This window comes from Oncorhynchus tshawytscha, linkage group LG01 (assembly GCF_018296145.1).
Source record: "Oncorhynchus tshawytscha isolate Ot180627B linkage group LG01, Otsh_v2.0, whole genome shotgun sequence".
Classification (NCBI taxonomy): Eukaryota; Metazoa; Chordata; class Actinopteri; order Salmoniformes; family Salmonidae; genus Oncorhynchus; species Oncorhynchus tshawytscha.
The window spans coordinates 84,283,063-84,308,629 of NC_056429.1; positions in this window are offsets into that span (position 1 = coordinate 84,283,063).

Below are 25,567 nucleotides of genomic sequence, written 5' to 3' on the forward strand. Positions count from 1 at the left end.
CAGGTTGAGACAGACAGTGGTTTTACCAGCAGGTTGAGACAGACAGTGGTAGTACCAGCAGGTTGAGACAGACAGTGGTAGTACCAGCAGGTTGAGACAGACAGTGGTAGTACCAGCAGGTTGAGACAGACAGTGGTAGTACCAGCAGGTTGAGACAGACAGTGGTAGTACCAGCAGGTTGAGACAGACAGTGGTAGTACCAGCAGGTTGAGACAGACAGTGGTAGTACCAGCAGGTTGAGACAGACAGTGGTAGTACCAGCAGGTTGAGACAGACAGTGGTGGTACCAGCAGGTTAGACAGACAGTGGTGGTACCAGCAGGTTGAGACAGACAGTGGTGGTACCAGCAGGTTAGACAGACAGTGGTGGTACCAGCAGGTTGAGACAGACAGTGTTGTATCAGCAGGTTAGACAGACAGTGGTGGTACCAGCAGGTTGAGACAGACAGTGTTGTATCAGCAGGTTAGACAGACAGTGGTGGTACCAGCAGGTTGAGACAGACAGTGGTGGTACCAGCAGGTTAGACAGACAGTGATGGTACCAGCAGGTTGAGTCAGACAGTGTTATATCAGCAGGTTGAGACAGACAGTGTTGTATCAGCAGGTTGAGACAGACAGTGTTGTATCAGCAGGTTGAGACAGACAGTGGTAGTACCAGCAGGTTGAGACAGACAGTGTTGTATCAGCAGGTTGAGACAGACAGTGGTGGTACCAGCAGGTTAGACAGACAGTGATGGTACCAGCAGGTTGAGTCAGACAGTGTTATATCAGCAGGTTGAGACAGACAGTGGTAGTACCAGCAGGTTAGACAGACAGTGATGGTACCAGCAGGTTGAGTCAGACAGTGTTATATCAGCAGGTTGAGACAGACAGTGGTGGTACCAGCAGGTTAGACAGACAGTGATGGTACCAGCAGGTTGAGTCAGACAGTGTTATATCAGCAGGTTGAGACAGACAGTGTTGTATCAGCAGGTTGAGACAGACAGTGTTGTATCAGCAGGTTGAGACAGACAGTGGTAGTACCAGCAGGTTGAGACAGACAGTGTTGTATCAGCAGGTTGAGACAGACAGTGGTGGTACCAGCAGGTTAGACAGACAGTGATGGTACCAGCAGGTTGAGTCAGACAGTGTTATATCAGCAGGTTGAGACAGACAGTGGTGGTACCAGCAGGTTAGACAGACAGTGATGGTACCAGCAGGTTGAGTCAGACAGTGTTATATCAGCAGGTTGAGACAAACAGTGGTAGTACCAGCAGGTTGAGACAGACAGTGTTGTATCAGCAGGTTGAGACAGACAGTGGTTTTACCAGCAGGTTGAGACAGACAGTGGTAGTACCAGCAGGTTGAGACAAACAGTGGTAGTACCAGCAGGTTGAGACAGACAGTGGTAGTACCAGCAGGTTGAGACAGACAGTGGTTTTACCAGCAGGTTGAGACAGACAGTGGTAGTACCAGCAGGTTGAGACAGACAGTGGTTTTACCAGCAGGTTGAGACAGACAGTGGTAGTACCAGCAGGTTGAGACAAACAGTGGTAGTACCAGCAGGTTGAGACAGACAGTGTTGTATCAGCAGGTTGAGACAGACAGTGGTTTTACCAGCAGGTTGAGACAAACAGTGATGGTACCAGCAGGTTGAGTCAGACAGTGTTATATCAGCAGGTTGAGACAAACAGTGGTAGTACCAGCAGGTTAGACAGACAGTGATGGTACCAGCAGGTTGAGACAGACAGTGTTATATCAGCAGGTTGAGACAAACAGTGGTAGTACCAGCAGGTTAGACAGACAGTGATGGTACCAGCAGGTTGAGTCAGACAGTGTTATATCAGCAGGTTGAGACAAACAGTGGTAGTACCAGCAGGTTGAGACAGACAGTGTTGTATCAGCAGGTTGAGACAGACAGTGGTTTTACCAGCAGGTTGAGACAGACAGTGGTAGTACCAGCAGGTTGAGACAAACAGTGGTAGTACCAGCAGGTTGAGACAGACAGTGGTAGTACCAGCAGGTTGAGACAGACAGTGGTTTTACCAGCAGGTTGAGACAGACAGTGGTAGTACCAGCAGGTTGAGACAGACAGTGGTTTTACCAGCAGGTTGAGACAGACAGTGGTAGTACCAGCAGGTTGAGACAAACAGTGGTAGTACCAGCAGGTTGAGACAGACAGTGTTGTTTCAGCAGGTTGAGACAGACAGTGGTAGTACCAGCAGGTTGAGACAAACAGTGGTAGTACCAGCAGGTTGAGACAGACAGCGTTGTTTCAGCAGGTTGAGACAGACAGTGGTAGTACCAGCAGGTTGAGACAGACAGTGTTGTTTCAGCAGGTTGAGACAGACAGTGGTAGTACCAGCAGGTTGAGACAAACAGTGGTAGTACCAGCAGGTTGAGACAGACAGTGTTGTTTCAGCAGGTTGAGACAGACAGTGTTGTATCAGCAGGTTGAGACAGACAGTGTTGTATCAGCAGGTTGAGACAGACAGTGTTGTTTCAGCAGGTTGAGACAGACAGTGTTGTTTCAGCAGGTTGAGACAGACAGTGGTAGTACCAGCAGGTTGAGACAGACAGTGTTGTATCAGCAGGTTGAGACAGACAGTGTTGTATCAGCAGGTTGAGACAGACAGTGTTGTATCAGCAGGTTGAGACAGACAGTGGTAGTACCAGCAGGTTGAGACAGACAGTGTTGTATCAGCAGGTTGAGACAGACAGTGTTGTATCAGCAGGTTGAGACAGACAGTGTTGTATCAGCAGGTTGAGACAGACAGTGTTGTTTCAGCAGGTTGAGACAGACAGTGGTAGTACCAGCAGGTTGAGACAGACAGTGTTGTATCAGCAGGTTGAGACAGACAGTGGTAGTACCAGCAGGTTGAGACAGACAGTGTTGTATCAGCAGGTTGAGACAGACAGTGTTGTACCAGCAGGTTGAGACAGACAGTGTTGTTTCAGCAGGTTGAGACAGACAGTGTTGTATCAGCAGGTTGAGACAGACAGTGTTGTATCAGCAGGTTGAGACAGACAGTGTTGTACCAGCAGGTTGAGACAGACAGTGTTGTATCAGCAGGTTGAGACAGACAGTGTTGTTTCAGCAGGTTGAGACAGACAGTGGTAGTACCAGCAGGTTGAGACAGACAGTGTTGTATCAGCAGGTTGAGACAGACAGTGGTAGTACCAGCAGGTTGAGACAGACAGTGTTGTATCAGCAGGTTGAGACAGACAGTGTTGTACCAGCAGGTTGAGACAGACAGTGTTGTTTCAGCAGGTTGAGACAGACAGTGGTAGTACCAGCAGGTTGAGACAGACAGTGTTGTTTCAGCAGGTTGAGACAGACAGTGTTGTATCAGCAGGTTGAGACAGACAGTGTTGTATCAGCAGGTTGAGACAGACAGTGTTGTATCAGCAGGTTGAGACAGACAGTGTTGTATCAGCAGGTTGAGACAGACAGTGTTGTATCAGCAGGTTGAGACAGACAGTGTTGTACCAGCAGGTTGAGACAGACAGTGTTGTTTCAGCAGGTTGAGACAGACAGTGTTGTATCAGCAGGTTGAGACAGACAGTGTTGTATCAGCAGGTTGAGACAGACAGTGTTGTATCAGCAGGTTGAGACAGACAGTGTTGTATCAGCAGGTTGAGACAGACAGTGGTTTTACCAGCAGGTTGAGACAGACAGTGGTGCTACCAGCAGGTTGAGACAGACAGTGGTGCTACCAGCAGGTTGAGACAGACAGTGTTGTATCAGCAAGTTGAGAGAGACATTGGTGCTACCAGCAGGTTGAGAAAGACAGTGGTGCTACCAGCAGGTTGAGACAGACAGTGGTGCTACCAGCAGGTTGAGACAGACAGTGGTGCTACCAGCAGGTTGAGACAGACAGTGGTGCTACCAGCAGGTTGAGAAAGACAGTGGTGCTACCAGCAGGTTGAGACAGACAGTGTTGTATCAGCAGGTTGAGACAGACAGTGTTGTATCAGCAGGTTGAGACAGACAGTGTTGTATCAGCAGGTTGAGACAGACAGTGGTTTTACCAGCAGGTTGAGACAGACAGTGGTAGTACCAGCAGGTTGAGACAGACAGTGGTAGTACCAGCAGGTTGAGACAGACAGTGGTAGTACCAGCAGGTTGAGACAGACAGTGGTAGTACCAGCAGGTTGAGACAGACAGTGGTAGTACCAGCAGGTTGAGACAGACAGTGGTAGTACCAGCAGGTTGAGACAGACAGTGGTAGTACCAGCAGGTTGAGACAGACAGTGGTAGTACCAGCAGGTTGAGACAGACAGTGGTAGTACCAGCAGGTTGAGACAGACAGTGGTTTTACCAGCAGGTTGAGACAGACAGTGGTAGTACCAGCAGGTTGAGACAGACAGTGGTAGTACCAGCAGGTTGAGACAGACAGTGGTAGTACCAGCAGGTTGAGACAGACAGTGGTAGTACCAGCAGGTTGAGACAGACAGTGTTGTATCAGCAGGTTGAGACAGACAGTGGTAGTAACCAGCAGGTTGAGAGAGACAGTGGTAGTAACCAGCAGGTTGAGACAGACATTGGTAGTAACAGCAAGTTGAGAGAGACATTGGTGCTACCAGCAGGTTGAGAAAGACAGTGGTGCTACCAGCAGGTTGAGACAGACAGTGGTGCTACCAGCAGGTTGAGACAGACAGTGGTGTATCAGCAGGTTGAGACAGACAGTGTTGTATCAGCAGGTTGAGACAGACAGTGTTGTATCAGCAGGTTGAGACAGACAGTGGTTTTACCAGCAGGTTGAGACAGACAGTGGTGCTACCAGCAGGTTGAGACAGACAGTGTTGTATCAGCAGGTTGAGACAGACAGTGTTGTATCAGCAGGTTGAGACAGACAGTGTTGTATCAGCAGGTTGAGACAGACAGTGGTTTTACCAGCAGGTTGAGACAGACAGTGGTGCTACCAGCAGGTTGAGACAGACAGTGGTGCTACCAGCAGGTTGAGACAGACAGTGTTGTATCAGCAAGTTGAGAGAGACATTGGTGCTACCAGCAGGTTGAGAAAGACAGTGGTGCTACCAGCAGGTTGAGACAGACAGTGGTGCTACCAGCAGGTTGAGACAGACAGTGGTGCTACCAGCAGGTTGAGACAGACAGTGGTGCTACCAGCAGGTTGAGAAAGACAGTGGTGCTACCAGCAGGTTGAGACAGACAGTGTTGTATCAGCAGGTTGAGACAGACAGTGTTGTATCAGCAGGTTGAGACAGACAGTGTTGTATCAGCAGGTTGAGACAGACAGTGGTTTTACCAGCAGGTTGAGACAGACAGTGGTAGTACCAGCAGGTTGAGACAGACAGTGGTAGTACCAGCAGGTTGAGACAGACAGTGGTAGTACCAGCAGGTTGAGACAGACAGTGGTAGTACCAGCAGGTTGAGACAGACAGTGGTAGTACCAGCAGGTTGAGACAGACAGTGGTAGTACCAGCAGGTTGAGACAGACAGTGGTAGTACCAGCAGGTTGAGACAGACAGTGGTAGTACCAGCAGGTTGAGACAGACAGTGGTGGTACCAGCAGGTTAGACAGACAGTGGTGGTACCAGCAGGTTGAGACAGACAGTGGTGGTACCAGCAGGTTAGACAGACAGTGGTGGTACCAGCAGGTTGAGACAGACAGTGTTGTATCAGCAGGTTAGACAGACAGTGGTGGTACCAGCAGGTTGAGACAGACAGTGTTGTATCAGCAGGTTAGACAGACAGTGGTGGTACCAGCAGGTTGAGACAGACAGTGGTGGTACCAGCAGGTTAGACAGACAGTGATGGTACCAGCAGGTTGAGTCAGACAGTGTTATATCAGCAGGTTGAGACAGACAGTGTTGTATCAGCAGGTTGAGACAGACAGTGTTGTATCAGCAGGTTGAGACAGACAGTGGTAGTACCAGCAGGTTGAGACAGACAGTGTTGTATCAGCAGGTTGAGACAGACAGTGGTGGTACCAGCAGGTTAGACAGACAGTGATGGTACCAGCAGGTTGAGTCAGACAGTGTTATATCAGCAGGTTGAGACAGACAGTGGTAGTACCAGCAGGTTAGACAGACAGTGATGGTACCAGCAGGTTGAGTCAGACAGTGTTATATCAGCAGGTTGAGACAGACAGTGGTGGTACCAGCAGGTTAGACAGACAGTGATGGTACCAGCAGGTTGAGTCAGACAGTGTTATATCAGCAGGTTGAGACAGACAGTGTTGTATCAGCAGGTTGAGACAGACAGTGGTAGTACCAGCAGGTTCAGACAGACAGTGTTGTATCAGCAGGTTGAGACAGACAGTGGTGGTACCAGCAAGTTAGACAGACAGTGATGGTACCAGCAGGTTGAGTCAGACAGTGTTATATCAGCAGGTTGAGACAGACAGTGGTGGTACCAGCAGGTTAGACAGACAGTGATGGTACCAGCAGGTTGAGTCAGACAGTGTTATATCAGCAGGTTGAGACAAACAGTGGTAGTACCAGCAGGTTGAGACAGACAGTGTTGTATCAGCAGGTTGAGACAGACAGTGGTTTTACCAGCAGGTTGAGACAGACAGTGGTAGTACCAGCAGGTTGAGACAAACAGTGGTAGTACCAGCAGGTTGAGACAGACAGTGGTAGTACCAGCAGGTTGAGACAGACAGTGGTTTTACCAGCAGGTTGAGACAGACAGTGGTAGTACCAGCAGGTTGAGACAGACAGTGGTTTTACCAGCAGGTTGAGACAGACAGTGGTAGTACCAGCAGGTTGAGACAAACAGTGGTAGTACCAGCAGGTTGAGACAGACAGTGTTGTATCAGCAGGTTGAGACAGACAGTGGTTTTACCAGCAGGTTGAGACAAACAGTGATGGTACCAGCAGGTTGAGTCAGACAGTGTTATATCAGCAGGTTGAGACAAACAGTGGTAGTACCAGCAGGTTAGACAGACAGTGATGGTACCAGCAGGTTGAGACAGACAGTGTTATATCAGCAGGTTGAGACAAACAGTGGTAGTACCAGCAGGTTAGACAGACAGTGATGGTACCAGCAGGTTGAGTCAGACAGTGTTATATCAGCAGGTTGAGACAAACAGTGGTAGTACCAGCAGGTTGAGACAGACAGTGTTGTATCAGCAGGTTGAGACAGACAGTGGTTTTACCAGCAGGTTGAGACAGACAGTGGTAGTACCAGCAGGTTGAGACAAACAGTGGTAGTACCAGCAGGTTGAGACAGACAGTGGTAGTACCAGCAGGTTGAGACAGACAGTGGTTTTACCAGCAGGTTGAGACAGACAGTGGTAGTACCAGCAGGTTGAGACAGACAGTGTTGTTTCAGCAGGTTGAGACAGACAGTGGTAGTACCAGCAGGTTGAGACAAACAGTGGTAGTACCAGCAGGTTGAGACAGACAGTGTTGTTTCAGCAGGTTGAGACAGACAGTGGTAGTACCAGCAGGTTGAGACAAACAGTGGTAGTACCAGCAGGTTGAGACAGACAGCGTTGTTTCAGCAGGTTGAGACAGACAGTGGTAGTACCAGCAGGTTGAGACAGACAGTGTTGTTTCAGCAGGTTGAGACAGACAGTGGTAGTACCAGCAGGTTGAGACAAACAGTGGTAGTACCAGCAGGTTGAGACAGACAGTGTTGTTTCAGCAGGTTGAGACAGACAGTGTTGTATCAGCAGGTTGAGACAGACAGTGTTGTATCAGCAGGTTGAGACAGACAGTGTTGTTTCAGCAGGTTGAGACAGACAGTGTTGTTTCAGCAGGTTGAGACAGACAGTGGTAGTACCAGCAGGTTGAGACAGACAGTGTTGTATCAGCAGGTTGAGACAGACAGTGTTGTATCAGCAGGTTGAGACAGACAGTGTTGTATCAGCAGGTTGAGACAGACAGTGGTAGTACCAGCAGGTTGAGACAGACAGTGTTGTATCAGCAGGTTGAGACAGACAGTGTTGTATCAGCAGGTTGAGACAGACAGTGTTGTATCAGCAGGTTGAGACAGACAGTGTTGTTTCAGCAGGTTGAGACAGACAGTGGTAGTACCAGCAGGTTGAGACAGACAGTGTTGTATCAGCAGGTTGAGACAGACAGTGGTAGTACCAGCAGGTTGAGACAGACAGTGTTGTATCAGCAGGTTGAGACAGACAGTGTTGTACCAGCAGGTTGAGACAGACAGTGTTGTTTCAGCAGGTTGAGACAGACAGTGTTGTATCAGCAGGTTGAGACAGACAGTGTTGTATCAGCAGGTTGAGACAGACAGTGTTGTACCAGCAGGTTGAGACAGACAGTGTTGTATCAGCAGGTTGAGACAGACAGTGTTGTTTCAGCAGGTTGAGACAGACAGTGGTAGTACCAGCAGGTTGAGACAGACAGTGTTGTATCAGCAGGTTGAGACAGACAGTGGTAGTACCAGCAGGTTGAGACAGACAGTGTTGTATCAGCAGGTTGAGACAGACTGTGTTGTACCAGCAGGTTGAGACAGACAGTGTTGTTTCAGCAGGTTGAGACAGACAGTGGTAGTACCAGCAGGTTGAGACAGACAGTGTTGTTTCAGCAGGTTGAGACAGACAGTGTTGTATCAGCAGGTTGAGACAGACAGTGTTGTATCAGCAGGTTGAGACAGACAGTGTTGTATCAGCAGGTTGAGACAGACAGTGTTGTATCAGCAGGTTGAGACAGACAGTGTTGTATCAGCAGGTTGAGACAGACAGTGTTGTACCAGCAGGTTGAGACAGACAGTGTTGTTTCAGCAGGTTGAGACAGACAGTGTTGTATCAGCAGGTTGAGACAGACAGTGTTGTATCAGCAGGTTGAGACAGACAGTGTTGTATCAGCAGGTTGAGTCAGACAGTGTTGTATCAGCAGGTTGAGACAGACAGTGTTGTATCAGCAGGTTGAGACAGACAGTGTTGTATCAGCAGGTTGAGACAGACAGTGTTGTTTCAGCAGGTTGAGACAGACAGTGTTGTATCAGCAGGTTGAGACAGACAGTGTTGTATCAGCAGGTTGAGACAGACAGTGTTGTATCAGCAGGTTGAGACAGACAGTGGTAGTACCAGCAGGTTGAGACAGACAGTGTTGTATCAGCAGGTTGAGACAGACAGTGTTGTATCAGCAGGTTGAGACAGACAGTGTTGTATCAGCAGGTTGAGACAGACAGTGTTGTTTCAGCAGGTTGAGACAGACAGTTAGTACCAGCAGGTTGAGACAGACAGTGTTGTATCAGCAGGTTGAGACAGACAGTGGTAGTACCAGCAGGTTGAGACAGACAGTGTTGTATCAGCAGGTTGAGACAGACAGTGTTGTACCAGCAGGTTGAGACAGACAGTGTTGTTTCAGCAGGTTGAGACAGACAGTGTTGTATCAGCAGGTTGAGACAGACAGTGTTGTATCAGCAGGTTGAGACAGACAGTGGTAGTACCAGCAGGTTGAGACAGACAGTGTTGTATCAGCAGGTTGAGACAGACAGTGTTGTATCAGCAGGTTGAGACAGACAGTGTTGTATCAGCAGGTTGAGACAGACAGTGTTGTTTCAGCAGGTTGAGACAGACAGTGGTAGTACCAGCAGGTTGAGACAGACAGTGTTGTATCAGCAGGTTGAGACAGACAGTGGTAGTACCAGCAGGTTGAGACAGACAGTGTTGTATCAGCAGGTTGAGACAGACAGTGGTAGTACCAGCAGGTTGAGACAGACAGTGTTGTACCAGCAGGTTGAGACAGACAGTGTTGTTTCAGCAGGTTGAGACAGACAGTGGTAGTACCAGCAGGTTGAGACAGACAGTGTTGTTTCAGCAGGTTGAGACAGACAGTGTTGTATCAGCAGGTTGAGACAGACAGTGTTGTATCAGCAGGTTGAGACAGACAGTGTTGTATCAGCAGGTTGAGACAGACAGTGTTGTATCAGCAGGTTGAGACAGACAGTGTTGTATCAGCAGGTTGAGTCAGACAGTGTTGTATCAGCAGGTTGAGTCAGACAGTGTTGTATCAGCAGGTTGAGACAGACAGTGGTAGTACCAGCAGGTTGAGACAGACAGTGTTGTATCAGCAGGTTGAGACAGACAGTGTTGTATCAGCAGGTTGAGACAGACAGTGTTGTATCAGCAGGTTGAGACAGACAGTGGTAGTACCAGCAGGTTGAGACAGACAGTGTTGTATCAGCAGGTTGAGACAGACAGTGTTGTATCAGCAGGTTGAGTCAGACAGTGTTGTATCAGCAGGTTGAGTCAGACAGTGTTGTATCAGCAGGTTGAGACAGACAGTGGTAGTACCAGCAGGTTGAGACAGACAGTGTTGTATCAGCAGGTTGAGACAGACAGTGTGGGTGCAATGATTGAATAACATGTATGTGTACATTTATTTTGCAACGCTCGCGTCACGTAACGCAGGCGGTGTAGTCAGCATGTTATAAGAGCTGCAAAATAAATATACACCTACAGTTGAAGTTGGAAATGTACATACACCTTAGCCAAATACATTTAAACTCAGTTTCACACTTCCTGACATTTAATCCAAGTAAAGATTCCCAGACTTTGGTCAGTTAGGATCACCTCTATTTTAAGAATGTGAAATGTCAGAATAGTACTAGAGAGAATGATTTATTTAAACTTGTTTCCAACTTGTTTTTCATTACATTCCCAGTGGGTCAGAAGTTTACATACACTCAATTAGTATTTGGTAGCATTGCCTTTAAATTGTTTAACTTGGGTCAAATGTTTCAGGTAGCCTTCCACAAGCTTCCCACAATAAGTTCCTCTTTACAGAGCTGGTGTAACGGAGTCAGGTTTGTAGGCCTCATTGCTCACACACGCTTTTTCAGTTCTGCCCACACATTTTCTACAGGATTGAGGTCAGGGCTTTGTGATGGTCACTCCAATACCTTGACTTTGTTGTCCTTAAGCCCTTTTGCCACAACTTTGGAAGTATGTTTGGGGTCATTGTCCCCATGTGCAGTTGCAAAAGACTGGCTATTTCATGGCGGTTTTGGAGTGATTGTCAGAGTAGAGGACCTTGTGCATTTCAGGTAAAATGACAACCCAATGTTTATATCCCAGGACAAATTAGCTAGCAACAGCAAGCTAGCGAGCTAAATCGCCATGAATGTTTAATGCGTTTTGACCTGTCCCTAAATAAATATGGTTGGTTCAGTTTGTTTTGAAATTTCAACCTGTGTGTCCTGATCACGTCTGGTGTGGATGGACAAATTCATCGCACGCACCCGGTTTAGTCAGCATGTTAGTCATGCATTTCACATATGGTTCTGCTTACCACTCTCTCTGTGATATGGCCATTTCTTGGAGAGACTCCTTCCCCTCCAGGAGACTGTCAAACATGATGAGGACACCACCCCAACAGGTGTTGCTGGGCAACTTCAATGTGGTGCTCTTATTCTTTTCACTTTGCTTGGTGAGGTAGATTGCTGCTATAACTTGATGACCCTCACATACATAACCATTTCCTTGGCTCTCTTGTAGCGTATCCATTGTTTTCAGTGCCATGATGGGTGTGATGTGAGGGTAGGACTCCTCCACTTTATACCAAGCAGCCTTCATGTTTGCAGAATTGTTTGTCACCAGTGCAAATACCTTCTTTGGTCCAAGGTCCTTGATGACTGTCTTCAGCTCATCTGCAATGTAGAGACCGGTGTGGCTGCTGTCCCGTGTGTCGGTGTTCTTGTAGAATACTGCTTGAGGGGTGGAGATGATGTAGTTAATTATTCCTTGCCCACGAACATCCGACCACCTATCAGAGATGATTGCAATACAGTATGCTTATCTATGATTTGCTTAACCTTCACTTGAACTCTGTTAAACTCTGCATCCTTTCTTGAGAAACAGAATCATGTGATGGAACACTGCACTGCACATGTGATGGAAGAATGCACTGTGCATGCAGAGGGTTGCAATTGAATTGAATTGGGGATAGTTTAACCAAAATAGACCTAGATTTGCCTTATGTGTATCCCACAAAAAAGGTTCACTGTTATAAGCTAACTTTTTGATGAATATAAGCAAAATTTCCCAAATTCCAGAGCTTAACTTCTCATGGAACATTTCTGGAAATGTATCGGAGCGTTTCCGACCCTTTGCTACCCTTATGCAAGCGCCATGCTCTACAAACTGAGCTACATAGGACCACATCTCTTCTTGACCAAATGCATGAATTCATTATTTGTGTTAAGAATGTTTGTGGTGTTCTGTCAAATGTTTTCAAGAGAAAACGATCCATCACATCCACAGTTGTAGAAATACATGTTGTTACCTGAAGTGGCCATATGGTGGCGCCTAGATCCCAGAAATCAAGGCGAAGACAGTGACTGTCAACAAAAAGCAAGGGCCTCCTGTGCTGAACAATTTTAATGACATTTATTGGTGTGCGTTCCCCTTTTTAGAATGCCATATTGAAATACAATTCCAATCATGCAAAGAGAGGGGTCATTCATTTGTACTGCAGCAAGGTAAGAAATAATGTTTTTGAGTAATGATCAAATCACATTTTATTGGTCATGTACACATATTTAACAGGTGTAGCAAAATGCTTATGTTCCTAGCTCCAACAGTGCAGTAATACCTGACAATATAAAACAATACACGTAAATAATATAATTTTTCACTAATAATATAATTTAGTGATCCGATATTTAATCATCATTATGTTTTGAGAACCACTACTAAACTAATCAAGTGTTTATTATCCATAATGATGATACCAGTCAGATTGCCCAGCAGAAGGTAGCAAACCACAGTGCTAGTGGTGTAGTGATCTAGGTTCAGACACAGCACAGATGGCTCATTATCCAATGATCATATTGGCTGTGTAAGTCAGAGGCAGTCACAGTCTGTGCCCAAGAACGCCAAGGTAACCTGTCTAAATGACTACCGCCCCGTAGCACTCACATCTGTAGCCATAAAATGCTTTGAAAGGCACATTGCTCACATCAACATCATCATCCCAGACACCCTGGACCCACTCCAATTCAACAGATCTACAGTTGACGTAATCTCTATTGCACTCCACACTGCCCTCTCCCACCTGGACAAGAAGAACAACTATGTGAGAATGCTGTTCATCGACCACAGCTCGGCGTTCAAGAAATGGAGGGCCGAACACTCCCCCATCCACATCGACGGGCCTATAGTGGAGCGGGTCGAGAGCCTCAAGTTCCTCGGATCACTAAGGAATTAACATGGTCCACACACACCAACACAGTCGTGAAGAAGGCACGACAACGCCTCTTCTCCCTCAGGATGCTGCAAAGCTTTTGCATGGGCCCTCAGATCCTCAAAAAGTTCTACAGCTGCACCATTGAGAGCATCTTGACTGGCAACATCAATCCTTGGTATGGCAACTGCTTGGCATCCGACTTTGACGCTAAAGAGGGTAGTGCGTACGGCCCAGTACATCACTGGGGCCGAGCTCCCTTCCATCCAGGACCTATATACCAGGCGGTGTCAGAAGAAGGCCCTAAAGACTGTCAGACTCCAGCCACCCAAGTCACAGACTGTTTTCTCTTCTACCGCACAGCAAGCAGTACCGATGCACCAAGTCTGGAACCAACAGGACCCTGAACAGCTTCTACCCCCAAGCCATAAATAGCTAACCAAATATCTACCCGAACTATCTGCATTTACTCTTTTTGCACTAAATCTTGACTCATCACATATGCTGCTACTTCTGTTTGTCATCTATCCTGTTGCCTAGTCACTCTACCTTTATGCACATACACTACATGACCAAAAGTATGTGGACACCTGCTTGTCGAATATCAACAAAGTTGGAAGCACTGAATTGTCTAGAATGTCATAGTATGCTGTAGAGTTAAGAGTTCCCATCACTGGAACTAAGGGGCCTAAACCGAACCATGAAAAACAGCCCCAGACCATTACCCCTCCTCCACCAATCTTTAGTTGGCACTATGTATTGGGGCAGCATTGTCCTGACATTTGCCAAACCCAGATTCGTCCATTGGACTGCATGATAGTGAAGAGTGATTCATCACTCCAGAGTCCAATGATGGCAAGCTTTAGACCACTCCATTCAACGCTTGGCATTGCACATAGTGATCTTAGGCTTGTGTGCTTGGCCATGGAAACCCATTTCATGAAGCTCCCGATGAACAGTTCTTGTGCCGACGTTGCTTCCAGAGGCAGTTTGGAACTCAGTAGTGGGTGTTGCAACCGAGGACGGATGATTTTTACGAGCAAAACGAATCAGCAATAGGTGGTCCCGTTCTGTGAGCTTGTGTGGCCTACCACTTCGCGGCTGAGCCGTTGTTTCTCCTAGATGTTTCCACTTCACAATAATAGCACTTACTGTTGACCGGGGCAGTTCCAGCAGGGCAGAAATTTTACGAACTGACTTGTTGGAAGGGTGGCATCCTATGAAAGTCACTGAGCTCGTCAGTACGGGCCATTCTACTGCCAATGTTTGTCTATGGAGATAATTTGAAGGGATGTTCACATACTTTTGGCCATGTAGTGTACACTGAGTGTACAAAACATTAGGAACACCTGCTCTTTCCATGACAGGCTGACCAGGTGAATCCTTGCAAAAGCTAAGATCCCTTATTGATGTCACTTGTTAAATCCACTTCAATCAGTGTAGATGAAGGGGAGGAGAAGGTTACAGAAGGGTTTTAAGCCTTGAGACAATTGAGACATGGATTGTGTCTGTGTGCCATTCAGAGGGTAAATGGGCAATACAAATGGCTTTTCATGCTTAACAGTTTCCCGTATGTGTCAAGAATGGTCCACCACACCAAGGACATCCAGCCAACTTAACACAACTGTGGCAAGTATTGGAGTCAACATGGGCCAGCATCCCTGTGGAATGCTTGACACAAAATGAGGTTGTTCTGAGGGCAAAAGGGGGTGCAACTTAATATTAGGAAGGTGTTCTTAATGTTTTGTACACTTAGTGAAGTGCATAGTTCAGTAGTTACCCTCTCTCTCTCCAATTCAACCATTCAATAAAATGTATTTATTAAGCCCTTTTTACATCAGCAGATGTCATAAAGTGCTATACAGAAACCCAGCCTAAAACCCCAAACAGCAAGCAATGCAGAGGCAGAAGCACGGTGGCTAGGAAAAACTCCCTAGAAAGGCAGGAACCTAGGAAGAAACCTAGAGAGGACCCAAGCTCTGAGGGGTGGCCAGTCCTCTTCTGGTTGTGCTGGGTGGAGATTATAAGAGTACATGGCCATTTAAGGCCAGATTGTTCTTCAAGATGTTCAAACGTTCATAAATGACCAGCAGGGTCAAATAATAATCACAGTGGTTGTAGAGGGGGCAACTGGTCAGTACCTCAGGAGTAAATGTCAGGTGGCTTTTCATAGCCGAGCATTCAGAGGTCGAGACAGCAGGTGCGGTAGAGAGAGAGAGAGTCGAAAACAGCAGGTCCGGGACAAGGTAGCACGACGGGTGAATAGGTCAGGGTTCCTCAGCCGCAGGCAGAACAGTTGAAACTGGAGCAGTATGACCAGGTGGAATGGGGACATGTGCTTGCAACACGGCTATCCTCACCATAAGGTGTTAGTTCTCCTGTATGTTATGAGTACAGCTACAGCAATTAGATGGTATTGTGTTAATGTTACTACTTAGCTTTTTCGGCTGATGAAGGTCTTGTAGAACCATGTCCAGATAAAGCGTCCAGTGTGAAAAAGTTGAATGAAAAAATTTGAGCGAGGAAAAAACTAAAACCTTTGTAAATGTATTAAAAGTAAAAACCGGGGCCTCCCGGGTGGCGCAGTGGTTAAGGGTGCTGTACTGCAGCGCCAGCTGTGCCACCAGAGACTCTGGGTTCGCGCCCAGGCTCTGTCGCAACCGGCCGTGACCGGGAGGTCCGTGGGGCAACGCACAATTGGCCTATGTCGTCCGGGTTAGGGAGGGCTTGGCCGGTAGGGATATCCTTGTCTCATCACGCACCAGCAACTCCTGTGGCAGGCCGGGTGCAGTGCATGCTAACCAAGGTTGCCAGGTGCACAGTGTTTTCTCTGACACATTGGTGCGGCTGGCTTCCGGGTTGGATGCGTGCTGTGTTAAGAAGCAGTGCGACTTGGTTGGGTTGTGTATCGGAGGACACATGAATTTCAACTTTCGTCTCTCCCAAGCCCGTACGGGAGTTGTAGCGATGAGCTAGTAGCTACTAAAACAATTGGATACCACAAAATTGGGGAGAAAAAGGGGTAAAATTCACACACAAAAAAAAGTCAAAAGCAAAAAGTTTGGCAGGTAGCAACAAACAGCATGGAGACAAGTCCGGAAGTTGAGGGCGGAGCGATATTCGTTGTAGTCAATCACAAATATCAAAACTAAGCAGGTTCCAATCGTTTTAATTTTAATAAATCATTGTCAAAACAATAAACATTCAACATTTCATATACAATTTATATTCATATATAGTCATATTTCATATTGTAGAAAGTTACATTCTGAACTGCAAATGCTCTTTCATAGAAATAAATACTGAAATGGCTAAACAACGATATGAGGTGTCTTTTCTCCTAGAGAGCAGACAGACAGACACACATACATACACATACACAGGCACACACACACACTCAGACCTGCACAAAGGCGCACACACACACCCTCGTTCACTCCTCACGACAGACACCGTAGTAACACTCACCAGCACAATCTGCTGGTACACAGACCCGACTCCGGCAGAGTGTGTCAGGGAGGGGCCTGTGAATAAGCATATCACTGTTAGTCTACAACTGTTGTTTACGAAGCATGTGAAAAATAAGATTTAATTTCATTTAATCATCTGGCTACATCTGCATGTGTCTAAGGACAGCAACCGTTATATGGAATAGCCTAAGATTGCATTCACCCACAACTGCTATTCCCTACATAGTGCACTTCTTTCTAACAGAGCCCTATGGGTCCTGGTCAAAATGAGTGCACTATACAGTGCATTCAGAAAGTATCAGACCCCTTCACTTTTTCCACATTTTGTTACGTTACAGCCGTATTCTAAAATTGATTACATTTTCCTCATCAATCTACACACAATACCCCATAATGATAAAGCAAAAACAGGTTTTTATACATTTTTGGAAATGTATTAAATATAAACAGATACCATATTTACATACGTTTTCAGACCCTTTGCTTCGGGAATTGAGCTCAGGTGCATCCTGTTTCCATTGATCATCCTTGAGATGTTTCTCCAACTTGATTGAAGTCCACCTGTGGTAAATTCAATTGAGTGGACATGATTTGGCACCCACCTGTCTATATAAGGTCCTACAGTTCACAGTGCATGTCAGAGCAAAAACCAAGCCATGAGGTCAAAGGAATTGTCTGTAGATCTCTCGAAACAGGATTTTGTCAAGGCACAGAGCTGGTGAAGGGTAACAAAAACATTTATGCAGCATTGAAGGTTCCCAAGAACACAGTGGCCTCCATCATTCTTAAATGGAAGAAGTTTGGAAGCACCAAGGCTCTTACTAGAGCTGGCCGCCTGGCCAAACATAGCAATCGGGAAAGAAGGGCTTTGGTCACGGAGGTGACCAAGAACCCAATGGCCACTCTGACAGAGCTCCAGTTCCTTTGTGGAGATGGGAGAACCTTCCAGAAATACAGCCATCTCTGCAGCACTCCACCATTCAGGCCTTTATGGTAGATTGGTATGGTGGTTAATTTCTTTGCTATCAAATGAGGAGAGAAACTTATCACACAAGTCAGAGTTATACTTAAACTAAATCTTTAATCACTTATTAATAAGGGAGCAGGTCAGTACAACACACACATATAAAGTGAATCGATTGAGTGCTCTACGATAATGATGGCTCGTCAACGATTCACGCTCAGATAATTACTTGAGAGCCCAGAGACAAAAGTTCAATAGCCAAGATACACCCCTTTCAACCTACATGATGAACAACAGATGTATAGAATGGGTCACAAGGTTAAGATTTGTATGAAAGATACATATAATTCATAGCAGACCGTATCTGCTATGTCAGTTTTCATTGTGTAGAGACCAGTGTCTTGCCCCCAACTCCATACTGGAACCATGTCTCCCTGGTACCTTATAGAACAGAAACATTAACTCATACTCTGGAATGCTCTTTAGGTTTTGTCACCCAAAAGACATGGTAAATCTCCTCTGTCAGTGTTATCTCCCAGAGGCCCATCCTCAGTAGAACACACACACACAATAGTTATAAGAATATTATTTTCTGATGCATAAAACAACCATTTGATGCAATAAAAGTATTATAACATAATCTTGCAAGTTTTCACCATAGTGGCCAGACAAAAGCCACTCCTCAGTAAAAGGCACATGATAGCCCGCTTGTAGTTTGCCAAAAGGCACCTAAAGGACTGTCAGACCATGAGAAACAAGATTCTCTAGTCTGATAAAACCAAGCGTCACATCTGGAGGAAACCGGGCACCACTCATCACCTGGCTAATACCATTCCTACGGTGAACCATGGTGGTGGCAGAATCATACTATGGGGATGTTTTTCAGCGGCAGGGACTGGGAGACTAGTCAGGATCAAGGGAAAGATGAACGAAGCAAAGTACAGAGAGATCCTTGCTGACAACCTCCTCCAGAGTGTTCAGGACCTCAGACTGGGGTGACGGTTCACCTTCCAACAGGACAGCGACCCTAAGAACACAACCAAGTCAATGCAGCAGTGGCTTTGGGACAAGTCTCTGAATGTCCTTGAGTGCCCCAGCCAAAGCCGAACGAACATCTCTGGAGAGACCTGAAAATAGCCAGGCAGAGACGCTCCCCATCCAATCTGACAGAGCTTGAGAGGATCTGCAGAGAAGAATGGGAGAAAACCCCCAATACAGGTGTGCTAAGCTTGTAGCGTCATACTCAAGGCTGTAATTGCTGCCAAAGGTGTTTCAACAAAGTACTGAGTAAAGGTTCTGAATACTTATGTAAATTTGATATATGTGACATTTCAGGTTTTTATTTGTAATGCTTTTGCAAAAATATCAAAAAAACAGTATTTGCTTTGTCCTTGTGGGGTATTGTGTGTAGATTGATGAGGGGGGAAAAAACATTTCAATCCATTTTAGAATAAGTCTATAACAAAATGTGGAAAAAGGGAATGGGTCTGAATACTTTCCGAATGCACTGTATATATTTGGTAAAATAGGACTTGTAATAATAGTGTTTTGAAGTAAAGAGGTGCTGAGATAAATAAGGTATTCATAGTTTGTCAGTCTCTTTTTTGCTCCTGTCAGTCGCTAGTAATTCATTTGGTTTGGTTTATTGCAGAATTCTTATGTTATATTATTTTCTGCTTCTTTATTACAATTTATGTCTCAATCTCAAGACTCCGTTGACTTTACATAGGCTATTTAAAAATGGGGTCTGGGATAGATGTTGTCATTTACAAGGCCAGGCAGCGCACGGAAGACCTGGATTCACTCACGTTGACGAGAGAGCTGCTTAATTGGCCAGGGCTCTGTCGCCAGTCCAGTCTGCACCTGCGTGGCCTGTCTAGTGGCCAATTGGCCATCCATCCTATCTCTTCCCTCTTCTGTAGTTACTCATCTCCTCTCTTCCTTTCTTTTTTGGTCCCTCTCTTCCCTCTTCTCTCTGTCGCCAGTCTGCACCTGCACTGTCTAGTGGCCATCCATCCTCTCTTCTCTCTTTCCTTTGTCTCCCCCTTCCTCCCTCTCCTCTCTCTCTGTCTCTCTCTCCCCCCCTCCCTTGCTGTGCTGCTGGTAGCTACAGTACAGTCAGAGAAAGCCTCCTAAAGGAACACGACATCAGCACCTGCCTGCTGTCTAGCTAAACAGTCCCTAGAGAAACACAACATCAGCACCTGCCGGCTGTCTAGCTAAACAGTCCCTAGAGAAATGGGATCAATCTGCCTGAATTGTAGCAGTGGAAATATTCTGTTTAAAAAGACAGGTGACATCTTGACCTGAAAATTCAATATAGAGGATGGCTCTAAGTGGTTGGTTAGTCATTTTGTCAACTGAGCTTAACAAAACAAATTCTGAATCTTTCTAGATTTCATTCATTGATGTTGTTCTAACATAGTATAGTTTAGGTACAGCAACAGGATAATGGAAATTGTTCACATTCATTATTGTTGATGGTTCTCGTCTCAAGAAGAAATATATCCCTTACTATTCCTTTCATGCAAGAATGTCAGCAGTGTTTATCATTTGGCACAAAACAGTGTAATGGATGTCATGTATGTTTGAGAATTGCAGTGCTGTGGTAGCAGCTGTACATACTGAGGGGAAACAGGAGTCAAGAAGTAATTTAATCCCTTTCCATCGAAAGGTCACGTTTAGTAGGCTGTCAGAGGAAAACACTTGCCTGACATGACATCACCTAGAAACACAAAGCATTATTCCATTCTTAAACCTGTCAAATCAATTGAACAACACTATGTATGTCATAAATCATTTCATATAGTGGAGTATTTACATTGTTCTTACACTGATAATGAGGAAATATAAAGTGATATTTTTTCACACAATATACAGTGCCTTGCAAAAGTATTCGGCCCCCTTAAACTTTGCGACCTTTTGCCACATTTCAAGCTTCAAACATAAAGATATAAAACTGTATTTTTTTGTGAAGAATCAACAACAAATGGGACACAATCATGAAGTGGAAAAACATTTATTGGATATTTCAAACTTTTTTAACAAAAAAGTGCACAGTGCTCCTTGATGTTTAAAGCTTGGGAAATCTTTTTGTATCCAAATCCGGCTTTAAACTTCTTCACAACAGTATCTCGGACCTGCCTGGCGTGTTCCTTGTTCTTCATGATGCCCTCTGCGCTTTTAACGGACCTCTGAGACGATCACAGTGCAGGTGCATTTATACGGAGACTTGATTACACACAGGTGGATTGTATTTATCATCATTAGTCATTTAGGTCAACATTGGATCATTCAGAGATCCTCACTGAACTTCTGGAGAGAGTTTGCTGCACTGAAAGTAAAGGGGCTGAATAATTTTGCACGCCCAATTTTTCAGTTTTTGATTTGTTAAAAAAGTTTGAAATATCCAATAAATGTCGTTCCACTTCATGATTGTGTCCCACTTGTTGTTGATTCTTCACAAAAAATACAGTTTTATATCTTTATGTTTGAAGCCTGAAATGTGGCAAAAGGTCGCAAAGTTCAAGGGGGCCGAATACTTTCGCAAGGCACTGTAATTCAAGCATTGTCCACTTGTAACAGGATTTGCCTATTTTATGAAACAGGTTCCAAAACAAATACATATTAGATTTAGATTCTAGAACAAGCAAAACACTTTTTGCTATTCTCTCTGACAAGCTAACACAGTATAGCAAAAAAAGTGTTTGTGAACGTCACTCAGTTTTGCCGAAAGCAAAGCCATATGAAACTGCCCTAGCTGTCTGAAGAAAATCCATTGGGCCAGTCTCAAATGGGATCCTATTCCCTATATAGTACACTACTTTTGACCATGGCCCATAGAACTCTAATAAAATCCCGGCTCTTAATTGGATGTCAACAACATTGGTAAGTGATTGTTGCGAAAACACTTTACACATCTCAGAGGTGGATTACATTGACAGCTCAACAATTTAGTTTATAGTGGCCATACAAAAAGAAACACAAATTGTGGTAAGTTGTGGGCTATGTAAGTCAATGGTACTGGACACTTACCGTGTACTAGTGATGTGCGGGTCAGCTGTTTGTTCACCCGCACCCGCCCGCATTTGCTAATAATTCATCCGCAACCGCCCAACTACATGTGATAAAGTGAAAATCTAAGACCCGCACCCAACCCAAACCCGCTAATATAGAAAATGCGCTGTAGACTCAGATGGCAGAGCGATTTTTATTTTAAATAGGCCTATATTTCTGCTCATCATTTCTGACAGGAGAGAAAAGAAACACACACACAGGATACACACACAGGATAACTGTATCCGTAACATTGATACACACAGGAAACTGTTAACCTGTAACGATCTGGGTGTCGTGGGTGTGAAGTCAGGCGCAGGAAACAGAGAGTTCAAGGTAGTGCTCTTTAATGCTCACACGGCGAACATAGGCCACCCCACGAAACACTGGGCGCTAAAAAATAAATGCCCCAAACACAGAGACTAAAACAGTCCAGCAAAACCCACGAACAGGAACAAACACGTTCAACTCCAACATACACAAATGTTACACAAACAATCCCGCACAAAGAAACAGGCGGGCCGGCTGACTAATAAAGCCCAACTAATCACCACAATGCATAACAGGTGTAACCAATAAACAGACAAGGAGGGGGAGGAAAGAATCAGTGGCAGCTAGTAGGCCGGCAACGCCGACCGCCGAGCACCACCCGAACGGGAAGGGGAGCCACCTTGCAGTTCTTGACTCACTCAAACCAGTGCGCTTGGAACATACTATCATACCCCGTTCAAAGGCACTTAAATCTTTTGTCTTGCCCATTCACCCTCTGAATGGCACACATACACAATCCCTTGACGTGCCATTTTGAAGTCCCTGTGACTGGAGAATTTGTATAGCGCCTCACAATCATCACACATTACATTGCTGGCTCTGCTACCATCCTCTTTTACCACACAACCAAACATTACACCACTATTCTAACCCTCCCTTCTCTTTATTTTAAACTCTCCATTTGGCATCTTTTCTCTTATTAAATTAAACTCAGACATTGTCCTTTTTGTCTCAATGTAAACTTTTTCTGCCCAAGTTCCCAAAAACATTTGGCAATTGCCATGTATTTGGCACGCTATAGATAGGCCTATGAATTGCACAAGAATTATACATTTATGGATTTTTAATGCATTGATTTTCTCTTTATTCAACCCGCCCGTAAAAAATTGTCATTTTAATCCATAGAGACGTGAAGGAGAAGCTCGTCGGATGTTGATCTCTTCTCGGCTGGGTCCTCATTTGGGACCAAAGTTCCTTGTTGTTAAGAGACTCTTTCTGCTCTTGCAGACACTAACTACAGAGGCCAACAAGGCAGAGTAGGATAGTCCTGGAGTGCGAGACACACAAATTCAAAAAAGCCAAAACATGCATGCCCGCAACCCACCCGGCCTTCATCCACAATATTGCATGACCCTAAACCCGGCTGCCCCCAGATATAACCTTGGGGCCTGCGGGTTATGAGTCAACCGGCACATCACCACTGTGCAAATCTCAAATTAAAGTGTCAGCTGTAGTTAATGATAAATGTCATCATGCGACGCATCCCAAATCGACCCTATTCCCTATATAATGGGGAGAGGGTATAGGTTGCTATAAAGAGAATGGGGTGCTATTTTGGATGCACTCTGGGGCCTAGGCTGTTTTATTGATTCCTGATTTATATCACTGAGGGAAAACACTTCTATGAAGTTTGTTTAATTTTCTCACTTCCACCCATTTCATTCACATCTTGACTGAGTAATTGATCTTTGTTTTAGCAACCCAATTTGCAGACTGGCTGAAGGGAGATAAGGGGTTTGCTTCTGATACGATTAAAAAAGTGATATATGCAAAGAGATGGGGCCACTTGTAAATCAGGTTAAAATGTTTGTTTTTCCTTTCATTCATTTTTGTTGTTGTTTGTTTAAAGAGCTGGAGTGGACATGTCAGTGGGCATGATGGGTCTGAGTGTCAGGGAGAACAAGTGAGGAGTGAGATGGAGGGATGACTGGCAGGTGTTGACAGGGCAAGCACTCTCATAGAATATGCATTGTAGAAGATGCACCTAATGAATAGTAGAAAAGCCTGTGATAGACAGCATCAGATTTGTTTTCTCTGGTATTGGTGGATATGTGCGAACACAAGTGTTTCATCTTTACACGGTCACATATCCAGAGAGCCAGCCAGCCGAGCATTCATGCTTTATTGTATAAGACTGGAGGGGAAGAAGAGGGTAGAAGAGGCAACGGTAGTGGTAAATCCTGACTTGAGTCTCTCTCCATCACCGGCGGGCCCCTCTTCTCTCACCTGATTTACTTTGCCAGGTCGATGTGATGAATAGACCTGTTTCAAGTCATACAGCCAGTGTTAGTTCAGTTGATTTGATATCTCCCTGTGATTTAACAGTCAAACCGGGGCTATGCTAGCTCGGCTGTATCCCATCAGGCCCTACTTTATTCATTATGCCCAGAGGACTGGTTTATGATGTCACCCTGGTCATTACTTATGACAGCATTTAGTCAGGCCCTGTTTGCTGTAATATAAACGTCCTTCCCATGGCCCAACACTAAATCGCCAGTCAAGGATCCCTGTTGCTACTCTCCCCCTGTCCAGGAAGTTAACACACTGTCCTATCCCCACACGCACACACACACACACACACACACTGCTGGGTCATTTGCATCGGTTCCAGGAAGACGCTACGTTCAATCACAGCCCCCTTGTTCCCTCCCTGCAACCTTGATGAAATTGCTCCGTGATTGATCACGCTGACATTTGGCAGCCGTTATGGCTGTAAATAAATACATGGTAGTAAATATCTTCTATATTTCGAGTTCATGGATGGTTGGCATGTCATAGAAGCGTTTTGATCTTGCAATATTGTTATGAATGAATGTACCACAACGGCAGAAATTCTCCACCGGAGGATCTGCACAGTATATACAGTAGATAAAATGTGTCTGTGAGCAAAGCACACAACATATTGGTTCGGTGACAATTTAAGCCTAGTTCCTGCTCTTTTGCCAGATAATATTTTCTAGTCACCAATATTATTTATTTATTTGCTTAAATTCTAAATGATCAAGTTATTGTTTAATCATGCGGGATTAAAACCCAAAAGCCTAATAGACTATGTCACAGCTGAGCACCTTGTGGTAAATAAACAACCAACGGAAACAAACGTCTTCTGGAGCCTGATGCTGTGGAACATCTGGCTCTGCTGCCAGACATTGTCAAATTAGCCAGACATGGTCCAATTAGCACTGAGGACGTCTGAGCTGTGTACCAAGGTAACTACACATACAGTCTGTCTGTCGCTTGTCCTATGTACCCACTGAATCACTCACACACCGAGTTGTTAGAACAGGGGTTCACTTGAAAGGTCAAAACATGACACACAATTGTAGAGTGTCTTAGCCGATACCAAGATATCACACACACTCTGCTCCATGTAACCTATTCACTGAGTAACACACCCTAACATGTGACCTATTCACTGAATAACACACCCTAACATGTAACCTATTCACTGAATAACACACCCCAACATGTAACCTATTAACTGAATAACACACTGTAACATGTAACCTATTCACTGAATAACACACTCCAACATGTAACCTATTCACTGAATAACACACCCCAACATGTAACCTATTCACTGAATAACACACCCCAACATGTAACCTATTCACTGAATAACACACCCCAACATGTAACCTATTCACTGAATAACACACCCCAACATGTAACTTATTCACTGAATAACACACCCCAACATATAACCAATTCACTGAATAACAAGCTCAACAATACCGAAAATGCAGAAGTCTTATATAGTAGACCTAAAAATGCATAGTCATGGCTGGTTCCACCCCTCCCTGGTAGATCAAGGCATCATAAACTATTGGGTGTGTGAGTTCATATCAAAATAAAATAAAATGTTATTGGTCACATACACATGTTTAGCAAATGTTATTATGGGTGTAGCGAAATGCTTGTCATAG